The sequence below is a fragment of the Rhinopithecus bieti genome, unplaced genomic scaffold (genome assembly GCF_001698545.2).
Source record: "Rhinopithecus bieti isolate Rb0 unplaced genomic scaffold, ASM169854v2 scaffold_2453, whole genome shotgun sequence".
In the NCBI taxonomy this organism is placed as follows: Eukaryota; Metazoa; Chordata; class Mammalia; order Primates; family Cercopithecidae; genus Rhinopithecus; species Rhinopithecus bieti.
In genome coordinates, this window is record NW_016804447.1 from 1,224,922 (window position 1) to 1,236,784 (window position 11,863).

Here is an 11,863-nt window from a genome sequence, read left to right on the forward strand (position 1 = left end):
CACTGCATGGTGCACATTACAGCTATTATTTCATTTAACATTTATAATCAACTTGTAAGTAATTTGCCCAATGTCACAAAATTATTAAGTGGCTGAAACTGGAATCAATTAAGGTTATTTCTGATTCCAAAGACTATGCTCATTAAGAAAAAAAAAAAAAAATGTTTCAGCAGCCATGACAATGCACCCCAAAGACCTCCTACTGTAAGTAGTATAATTGACCAAAGAGCCCCAGCAGCATTGGCCAAAGATGCGGCTGCTGTGCGCTCCACTTTTAACACAACTGTCTCCACTTTTCACAGAGGCCATGCCTCCCACAGGCAGCTTCCAGCCAGGAACTGAGGGCAGCAGGAATAATAAGCAGTTTGCCTTTGGCTTAGGGGCCAGTCTTCCCTAGGCCTCATGGCAGTCTAGGATGGTTCCACTCAACTTTCCACCCAGTCTGGCTCTTTCACTGGGGTCAGATTGCATCATGATCCAGTGACTCTTCCAGCCTCCTCCAGCTTCCTATTTTCTCTTGTAGGCATTTCCCTTAATAAAATGCTTGCACATTTAATCCACTCTTGGGAGCTGCTTTATAGCAAACCCAATGAACACAGTTCTAAATACTTTTCCCATTCCAAGCTGCGATTCATAGCTTAAGTTAATTTTCAACAGACATTTCCTCAAAACACTTCTGGTGTTAGAAAAGAATAAATATGTACTCTCCACCCATGATGCTCTGGGGCCTGCCACAGCTAAGAGATTTGTTCAAAGTTCATGCTTTGTCCCACAATTACTTGTCCAATGTCTGTCTTCACTGTAAAATAATAAGCTCCATAGAATCAGAGTGTGACTATCTTGTTCAGTGCAGATCTTGTTCAGTGCTATATGCCCATTGCCTAGAATAATTGCTGGTGCATAGTAAGTACTCAATAAATAAATAATGAATGAATAGGAAAAAAAAAACCTAAGAATTATTTTTCTATTCCATAATATAGTCATACTTGGTCTTTTTTTTTTTTTTTTTTTTTTTTCTTTTCTTTTTTTTAGACAAACCTTTTATCATCAGCAGAATTTAAATGACATTTTAAATGCAATATTAAACCTTTACTCTTTAGCACATTAGTACATTCCCTGGGGGTAAAAATATCTTTGTTTAGAAGTTACAAGTTCACCAATTTGACCCATTGTCAACATTAGGAAAAAAACCCAGACTTTCCACTTCCTAGCTGAGGGTGTTTTCCTTCTCATGCACAATATTCTTTTGCATTTACCTCTTACTATTATAATCTACTTTGAGAACTTTTTCTCCCACTCTTCCATTTTAGGCATTCCTAATGTAATTAACTTTACCTACATTGTTATTTTTCTGTTTATACATTATGTTCCCTCTTAGCTTTATTTGAGCTTTGACTGCTTCTCCAATTCATTCTTATAGGATTGTAGTCTAACTTCAGGATTTAGTTCTTACCTTTTAGTTCGGAATCACCTGGAAATGTAGGGAGGGAGGATTGCGTCTAATTCCTGACATCACTGAGCATTTTCTCTCCCTTGGCCCTGAATCAGTGAGCCCCTGATCAGAAACGCAGATCTTTGATTCTGTTTCTTTCTCTGCTGAGGATGGAGTTTTGTTCTTATTAACATTTAGAGAAAAGCCTCTTTGCAGTGCAAGTTGTTATGATAAATAGTGTTGTTCAGTTACCCTTTCTCTTCTGTGCAGACCCTAACACATAGAGATGCTTAAATTTTCTCTCACTCTCATAATTGAGTGGGCTCTTAAAGAGGCAACTCCATTTTTCTAGCTCTGGCTAAAACGCTTGGAGATATACTTTAATCTCTTCTTCTCATAGCCCTCATCCTCTCTATCAAAAATTCCTGTAGGTTTTACCTTCAAAACATACCTAGAAACTGGCCAATTCTCACTGCCTTCTCTGCTGCCTTCCTGAATCAAGACTCATCTCTAGCTTGCATTATTTCAGTAGCCTCCTGATTGGGCCCCTCACTTCCACCCTCACTCCTTGGTAGTCTATTCTCAATACCTTCGGTATGGAAAGCAGATGGAGTCATTCTACTCCAAGCTTCTGCAGGCTTCCTGAAGAATCCAGAGTGAAAGCCTGAGTCCTCAGAGTAAACTCCAAGGTCCTACTCAACTCTCAGCATAAGCCTCATGATATTGTTTCACACTGCCTTAGCCATGCTGGCTCCCTTGCTGTTTCTCAAGAATGAGAGTCATGCCCCAGACTCAGGGATTTTGCACATAATGTTTTCTGCCTTGAAGGCTCTTTTCCTTGATATCTGCCTGAATTGTTCTTTACTTCCTTTGGGATTCTGCTCAGATGTCATTATCTCAGAGGAGGCTTCTTTGGCCACCATATTTAAAATTGCAACCTCTCCTCTCACCCCTGCCTCTCTCTCTCTCTCTCTCTTTTTTTTTTTTTTTTTTTTTTTTTTTTTTTTTTTTGAGACACGGTCTTGCCCTGTCACTCAGACTGGAGTGCAGTGGTCTGATCACAGCTCACTGCAGCCTTAAACGCATGAGTTCCAATGATCTTCCTGCCTCAGCCTCCCAAGTAGCTAGGACTACAGGTATACCACCATGCCTGACTGATTTTTAAATTATTTTTGTAGAGATGGGGGTCTCACTGTGTTGCCTAGGCTGGTCTCATACTCCTGACCTCAAACNTGGAGTGCAGTGGTCTGATCACAGCTCACTGCAGCCTTAAACGCATGAGTTCCAATGATCTTCCTGCCTCAGCCTCCCAAGTAGCTAGGACTACAGGTATACCACCATGCCTGACTGATTTTAAATTATTTTGTAGAGATGGGGTCTCACTGTGTTGCCTAGGCTGGTCTCATACTCCTGACCTCAAACAATTCTCCTGCCTCAGCTTCCAAAAGTGCTGGGATTCTTGGCGTGAGCCACCATGCTTGACCTCTGCCTGACACTCTTGATCCCTTCTCTTCATTTTTAAAAAGCTTCATAAACATGATATTTATAATCATCTGAAAAACCATTTATTTGATCTATTTAGTTATTTTTTTAAATTAGTCTCCTCCTGGTATGATAAAAGTCCCATAAGAGCAGGAATTTTTTTTTTTTTTTTTTCACTGCAGAATCCCTGGTATTTAGAAAAGCTCCTGGAATGTAGTAGACACTGAATAAAAATTTGCTGAATGAAAGAATGAATGTTCTGCTGCCTTATGTATCCTTTAAGTCCCACCTGGAATATGAGGCTGTTACAGCTTCCCAGAAGTGATAGCCAGGTACATATCCCTTCCTTTTAAATGGAGCACTTTGGATTTACATGTTTTATATTATTGATTTGTGGCATACATTTTCATAGATTTCCTTGATATCTTTCTTCTTAAACTATAAGCAACTCAAGGGAAGTATGGTAACTTATTAGTCTCTATACCCCTAACATTTAGAACAATGTCTAGTACACAACAGTGATTCAATAAATGCTTATTGGTTAAATAAATTAGTGAATGAATAACCCAAAAGAAATGAAGCTGTCAACAAATACGATTGCTTCTTCAGAGTGGTAGCTGGTACACAGCTATCATTATTGTTCTTGATAAGAGTGATAATGATAACAGAGTTACCCCTGAGACTGAAATGGAGCATCTTCAAACTATTTTTGTCAAAAGGACAATTAGAATTTAGGGTTGTGGCTTCTATCTCATTATGACAAAGGGTTAGAAGACTGAAAAGCATGTTTTGGTACCACTAAGATAGTGATACCAAATTTCCTGGTAAATTGGTGAGCATGTGCTGTGAGGCAAAACCAGGATCTTGATCAAATAGTCAAGGTAAATCAGTAATTATCAAGGTCGGTCAAACATAAAGGCATTAACCATGTTCCTAAGATCACTTAGGTCTGACAAGGAAGACACTTGGATTATATATGTTCTATGATCTGAGTGGCTGTTTTTCCTGAAATTCATGTATTGAAACCTAAACCCCTAAAATGGTAGTATTAGAAGGTAGGGCCTTTGGGGGTGATTAGATCATAAAGGCAGAGCCTTCAAGATTAAGATTAATGTTCTTATAAAGCAGACCCCAGAGAGCTACTTCATCTCTTTCATCATGTGAAGACACAAGGAGAAGTTGCAGTCTGTGAGGATATGAGCCTTCACCAGACACCAAACTTGCCGTCACCTTGATCTAGGCCTTCCCAGTCTCCAGAACTGTGAGAAATAAATTTCTGTTGTTTACAAGCCACCCAGCTTATGGTACTTTTTATAACACCCAAATGGATTAAGACAGTGTAATTAGATTATTCTACCAAGGTTTGCCTTCATTTATTAAATTATTTGATTTTAAAGAGAGACATTTCTCTAAAGAAATGAGGCATTGGAGATTTTTTTCTGGTGTCTTTCTACTGATAAAGCAAATCTATAGACTGAGAAAACATACACAGTAACATATGTATTTTATGAGTATTCAAAGTCACCACTGCATAATAAAGGCCAGGGAAATGAAGTGTTGAATGTTCTGATACTACTAAATAACCTTAGATAATTTTGCAAAGTCACTACTGCCTTTGTGACAAAGGAAATATTACATGTCTATCTGCCAAAGATTGGCATAAGACTGGTACAGTATTTCAGGATAAGTGAGCAGAGCAGAAGCGTATACCAACAAATACCCATCTTTATTTCTCCCGATTCAACAGCGAGCGCCATATTCTCACTTTGCGCTTCTCTTACAAACCTGCCCGTCCATCCCCTGATCACGCTCTCCTCGCCCACCCCCCCCCACCCCACCCTACAACGAGAAACTAAAATTCATTCCTCTTCAAGCGGACCAGTTCTCACAGCGTGGGGTGAGGAAACTGTTACGAAACAGCAGGCAAAGGAATTCTGTACTTTAAAGGGTCCTACTCTTTCCCTCTTTCTTTATTAAAAATTCAGCCTTCTTTCAAGCACAGAAAGTGAAAACATGCCACCTCCCTGATGTAAGTAATGAAGTGGTCCTTAAAACAAAAAGATACATTGTGATCTGAAAATATTCCATCAAGTTATGAAAGCAAATGGTTTCTTGGGAAAGGAATCAGCTAGAAATGAGAAAACTCTTTTCAGGGCTCAGTGGAGGCATGAAATCTCTGTTTCTGAATGGTAAAATTTGTGATGTGTATGTGTGTTTCTGTATCTATATCTGTATCTATACCATACATGGATCTTCTTATATTTAAAAAAGCAAAAGAACAAAACACCACCACAAAAAAAAAAAAAAGAAAAAAGAAAAAAAATGCTGCCCCAGATGGTGTGCCCATCCATGTGGATAAGTGTCACTGAGAAGACTGAAACACACTCTGCGCTCCGCATCCTCCCTGCTGGACACCCAGCCCTCAAGTGACTCTCTGCTGTCCCTGGTTGTGCCTCCTTCTTGTGTTGCTGCCTGTTCTCCTCACAGTCTGCAAGCTTCATTTGCTCCAAAGATGCTGTTCCTTTTCTGCTTGCTGCAAGCCGGGTGAGACAGCACGGCTGTCGCTTCTTAGCAGTTGTGCTGCACCTCCGGTAGCTGCCCACCCTGGCCATAGTTACTCTGCCCCTTCTGTTGACCATTTGGCCACTGACACTGAGGCTGAAGTTCATCTCTGATTAATAAGGGGTATGGCATGTTGGGATGCTAATGAAGTGGCTCAGTAAGTTGCAAGTGAATTTGGCATATACCCGGTGTCACTGTCACAAGCTACATTAGGGGTTGTCTTCTCTAGGGACACTAAAAACGTATTTTTTTTAAGGCCTCATTCCTGATCTCTCAGTCTCCATACCTCTTTCCCACCATTCCTATGTTTCTGCCAACAATTGCTAATCTTTATAAAAACTCAGCCCAAAGAATACAATACTCTGCTAAAAACAAACAAAGCAAAACAAAAAACTACCAATTACTGATTGAACATAAGCTGACTAACCCCTTCAGTCTGGCATTCAAGGCTCTGTGCTTATTTGAGTCATACAACTGGTTCTAGCAGCTTTCTTTCTGTGTCAATGAATGATTACAGTAGCAATACTATTGTGTGGTTTTATTGGACCTTATTAATTATAAAGAGCATTCATTTTGATTGTTATAACAAGCTTATTATTCCTGTCCCTCACATGAGGAAATCAAGCTGTAAGATATGCTAGCACACATTTGGGAGCCTTGAGCAGGCCTCCGAACCCTTTTCACAAACACTTAGGAATTCCAAAGAGCATCATTTTGATACCCACTTGTAAAATGTAAGGACTTTGAATAGTAACTCAGGGACCTGAATTATATTACGCTAGCCCAAGGTTCTCTATTCTTTTCCCACTGTTGCTAAGTAGATAGAATATTCTAAACTGACTATTTGAGCTTGTCTTACTCCCTTGGTAATGCAGACAGACTCCAGGTGTTCTCTAAGCTTTTTAGACGTGTTAAGAATGTCATATCTATTATATATTTAGACATGTCATGTCATGACATAAAAATATGAGAATGACATGCCATTCTATGTCGTATCATAAGAATGATGTAAGAATGTCATGTCTATGTCTATTTAGACATGTTAAGAATGTCTTATCTATTGAGCATTGAGGCACTCAGAGGCTGAGGCATGGAGCTAATGTTTGGGTATTTGTAGCTAAAAGTAACTGTTTCAAAATAATTCCAACCAGGATGCACCATTATTATTTTATTATTACCTTGCCATAGCATAGGAGAGAGGGATCTGCTTTGATACAGATGCCAGTGTCACCTTTTCTTGAGAAGAATGCATAGCAGTGATGCTGCCTGTAATCCTAGCTACTCGGGAGGCTGAGGTGAGAGGATCCTTTGAGCTCAGGACTTCGAGGCTGCAGTGAGCTGTGATCACACCACTCCCCTCCAGCCTAAGTGACATAGCAAGACCCTGTCTCTTAAAACAAAACAAAACAAAAAATCCTATAGTGCAATGCTGAGTATATAATAAGATAATAAGTTGTCAGTAATTATTTGTGGGATGCTAAAACAAATAGAAGCATGGAAACGTATTCCTTTAATGGTGATGAGCATGCGTTGCTGCTGTCTGGAAAGCCTTTACGATCTGTACTTTATCGTCTTAGGTACAATGCTCTCAGATTTTGAGCTTTCATACATTTCTTGGACCCACGCTGAGGTATAAGTTCAGGCATGCTCATTCTGTTAGTTTCCCTGGATTGCTGAGTATCATGTGAACAAAAAAGAATGAAATAATGTTGGGGATAGCTGAAGTGCTGCTTCTATGGCTTCAGAATTTCTATCCCAGCCACGTGGCAAAGGGAATCATCTTACCAGCAAAAAAGAGGGGCTGCTTTCACTGAACATCCCCTACATGGCAGTCAGACGGTAAGCTCCTTACTTACTTGAACTCTGATTTTCCCCTAAACCTAATTGGGTAGAAATAATTATTCACCATTATAGATAAAATATCAAAGCCCAGAGAGGTTAAGTAAATTGTTCAAATTTGCCAAGCTAGTGAGTGGCAGCACAAAGATTCTATTCAGCAATGCCTGATGACAGTGCCTGTGAGTTCACTAACATGCCATTCAGTTTTGTAGTGTGGGTATGGAGAGACGAAGGAGATAATTGAGTGTCATGTGCGGTACAGAATTTTTTTTTTTTTTTTTTTGAGAGGGAGTCTCACTCTGCTGCCCAAGCTGGAGTGCAGTGGCACAATCTCAGCTCACTGCAACCTCTGACTCTCGGGTTCAAGCGATTCTCCTGCCTCAGCCTCCTGAGTAGCTGGTGGTACAGGCATCCACCACCATGCCTGGCTAATTTTAGTAGAGACAGGGTTTCACCATGTTGGCCAGGCTGGTCTCGAACTCCTGACCTCAGGTGATCCACCTCCTTTGGGCTCCCAAATTGCTGAGATTACAGGCGTGAGCCACCGCGCCTGGCCTCAGAGTTGTTTTTAACTTTTCTCAACAGCTCTAAAAGATGGTGTTACTGTTCCCATTTATAGATGAACAAACTGAGACTTAGAAATTGTGAATAAGTCCTATGCAACTTTCTACACCTAAGATTTTACTTTGTGATAATTCCTAGATAGCTATAGATTACTTCAGCCATGGTATACTACACGAGTTTTCATGACTTGGTTTGTGAACATAAGGATGTTCAATTTTTTGAATCCCAGACAAGGAGAATTTGGAGAGGATGCATAGGAGAAATTGTGAAATAGGGGAATGTATGAAGTTAGAGAATGGTGGACAAGCCCCCTTCTAAAATATTATTTTGGAACTCAAAATTTAAATGTTCATTACTTAATGTAATCAAGGAGTCCTTTATGTTTTTCAAAATTTACTTTTAATACACACTGGGTCTTTGTCATGAGAAAAAAACCGAACAGGACACTAAATGCATGCTTCATTGGAAATGGATTTCCAGCATTTAGGTTTGAGTATGGAACACCCTGGTATCTGAAAGAATGTTTTCCATAGAATAGACTCTGCTCAAATCACTTCTTGAAAATGGTACCTTCTGATTTCAAAGGCTGATGGCACTGCTGTTGCCCAGCTGTTTACAGATGTTTTCACCCTGTAGGAACTTCACCCTGAGTCATGAAGTTAATGGTTTGGCTGTCACCTTGTGATTTATCTGTGAAATTGCTCCTCTGAGTGCAGAGTATATATAAAAGGGTGTTCAGCTTATAACTCATGCTGTTGCATAGCAGCAATAATCATGGATAAGACAAACCCTTTAAAAATCAAAGCTGTTAGTAAAATAATAATGTTTTCTTTGCTGTAGTACATACCATGTTGCAGTCTCATGGATAGTGTGGCATCAACTATTCGGATATAATTTAGCCTTTGTAAACAGAATGTGTTTGTGAAAATCGTGAGAGATTACTTGGCGTGTTGGATTTTGCTTTCTGGCAGCTGATGATCCTTATGCTCTACATGAATTACCAGGTTAGAGGTTTAGTGTGGGCTTTAAAAAGCAGATCACAGATCATACCTTTTCTCTTTGCAATGACATAGGATTATAGACTGACATCTGAATGTGCCTGAATAAAAGCAACTCGGAATTTGGGAGGATGGTTGGATTATGTTAAAGCTTTCAGAATGCTGCAAGCACCTCCACAGCAGCCAAAGGATTTTCAGGGCCACAGGGACACATACTAATCAGCTCTAATTCTTTTCTCTTCTGGCTTATGACCCTGAAGTAGCTTAATAATTAAAGAGGTGCACCATCAGAAAGCTTTACAGACTTCCATGGAACTGCTTGTTGTAGTCCAATCCAAATATGTAACAGATTTCAGAAAGAATCAAAAGGATTCTCGTTAAAACGTTAAAAGGTTTTGAGACTAGAGTGTATATGATAATATCCTGGTTGCCTATTTAGAATGCAGGAATTAGACTTAGTTAGAGCTATAGATGGTCCATTAGCATGTACTTGCTGGTCAAGACTGTGGCACACCCAGCCCTTCATGGAAAGAAACTCACCCATTTTGAGCCACCCACAAATATTTTTCTTGGTTTATTCAGGACTTTTGCCTACGTTTACATGTTTTTCTCTTACAGACCACACAGCATGTCCTGTGGGACAGGAGAAATATGGAGAATGCAGCACGCTTGCTTCCTACCGAAGTAGGTATTTTCTTTCCAGATTTCCTTCAGTTGCGAAGTCTGATGATTTCAGTTTTTTTGGATGAAATAGAAAACGCTCACCTAAAAATGTAAGTCAGATTTGTTAAAATCACTTCCAAAGGATACTGATATGTCAGGTAGCATTTGAATACACAATAATTTCTTTAAAATACATTTTCCAAGTGGATTTATTATTATAGCCATATTGAAAGTAGTTTTCCTTATTGTGGAGAAAGATACAATAGTCTAACTTAGCCCAGTTCTATTAACAGGTAACTCTTTTAACCAACTCCTCTTGTTTTGATTGCATGCTTATGTGTGCTAAGCTGCCTTTCTTAGATGGCCTCCAAATTATTCCCATGTCTTGACATTCATGCTCTGTTTTATCTCGTTCCCTACACTCCTTTGAGTGTAGGCTGGACCTAATAACAATTTGTAATTTGTTAAAAGGCTGGCTTTTAACAAATAGAATATAGCAAAAGTGATGGGATGATCACTTCTGAGATTAGGTTATGAAAGACTGTGACTTCCATCTATGTTGTACTCTCTGACTATCTCACTCTGATAAAGCCAGCTGCCATATCGTGAGTGGCACTGTGGAGTTGTCCATGTGGACAGGATGTGATGGTGAGCAGCCTTTGGTCAACAGCCAACAAGTCACTGAGGCTCATAGTTAAACAAGCTTCAAGGAATTGGATCCTGCCAACAACTACTGAGTGAGCTTGGAAGTGTATCCTGCCCCAGTTGAATCTTGAGACGACATGGCCCTGACCGATAGTTTGCAGTCTTCTGAGAGACTCTTTTGAGCTGGAAAACCTAGTTAAACCACACCTAGATTTGTAACTCATGGAAACTATATAGATGTGTGCTGTTTTAAGTGGCTACATTTTGGGGTAATTTGGCATACAGCAACAAATAGCTAATACACCAAGCCATAAACCAATCCTTCCCCCTCATTCCTCCTTTTCTTCCTTTGTTCCACCTCTTGCTCTTTCAAATGTAGATTAGGCATCTTCTGTGAGCCAGGTACTATGGTTAGGCATTGTGAATGCAGCACTGGGCATGGAAGACTGGCTAGGAAATGTAGTGATGACTATATTCACTGGGCTTACATGCTCATGGTGGGGACAAACATTGAACAAATGAGTGACATAAAATAAATGTAAAGAGTACTTTGGAAACATGACAGTGGGTCTTGAGCTATTTCTGGGAGAGATTGGTTATCAGTGAAAGCCTTCCAAACAATGAAGTGTGAGTGGAATTATTTTAATTTGGTTTCCTATTAAGCATGTCAGCTGGGAGAGAATTCTCTCCCTAGAAGGTATCCTGCCATCTAGACAACTATGTTTCTTACTATAATGTGATACATGGCATTTGAGAATATCCCTAAAAAAGACAAATACATAGACCATCTGCTGATGCTCAAAAGTTTTTCTTTGTTAAGTAAGTAATTCTGGAGTATGTGTCATTTTACCTATCTTGTACTAAATTTGTGTTGAGTGCCAATTTCTCTGTGCTGTTCCTCCCAACCGCCACCTTTAGATGCCATGTCTCTGTAATTCAGCAAGACATTTATATGATTATTTGTTAAATTACACATGTCTAGGAACCTGAGAGTGTCACAAGAGCAAACATAATTGTTGATTTTCCCTGCCGCTCCCCACCCTATTTTAAGAGGAAAACAAACTGTCAGAGGTCAACTATGTAGTAATTGTGAAGGCCACTCCCATCAAAGCATGTAGCTGAGTTATATGAAGATGGCAGTATGTGTGTATTTATTTTCCTGGCATCAAACTCAATCTTCACTGTGCTCTGACCACAATCCACATTATCTCTCCCAACAGTCTGAGATCCTGGAGTTCTACAAAAGCATCCATGTGAAACAGCACCAAGAGTTAACTTAACCTTGAAATCCCTGAGAAAAGTCACAGTAAAAAAGCTTAGAGCCATGGTAGTGGATGGATGCATCCAATGATCACACAGTGAAAGGTGATAAAATGACACTGAAAAGGATGATTAAAAAAATGAAAGTTTATTCAACTGGGAGACAAATAACTTTTTTTTAATAGGGGAAAAGGACATAAAGTAGTTGACAATGTAGAAATTGTTCCTGAGAACGAAGACTGTGAAATTTCCTAGAGATAGATATAATAAAAAAGTTGCGGTGCTGCCTCAAAGCAATGTGGGAAGCAAGTGTGCAGTAGACACTACAGCTGGTCCTCAGCAGTCACCTCTAGGCCCTGGCTATGAAAATAAGAAAAAAACATGAAAAAGAGAGGACCCTATAATTTCAGATTAGGAT

The 11,863-nt window shown here is 39.6% G+C and overlaps 1 long non-coding RNA gene across 1 annotated transcript in view; it reads left to right on the forward strand.

The window, feature by feature from the left end:
- Positions 1-11,555, forward strand: part of LOC108527197 (uncharacterized) — a 35,848-nt gene extending 24,293 nt beyond the window's left edge. The window contains exons 2-3 of the long non-coding RNA XR_001884729.1: positions 9,496-9,650; positions 11,406-11,555. This is a non-coding gene — a long non-coding RNA (uncharacterized LOC108527197). The remainder of the gene's footprint in view (positions 1-9,495; positions 9,651-11,405) is intronic.
- Positions 11,556-11,863: the final 308 nt, after the last annotated feature.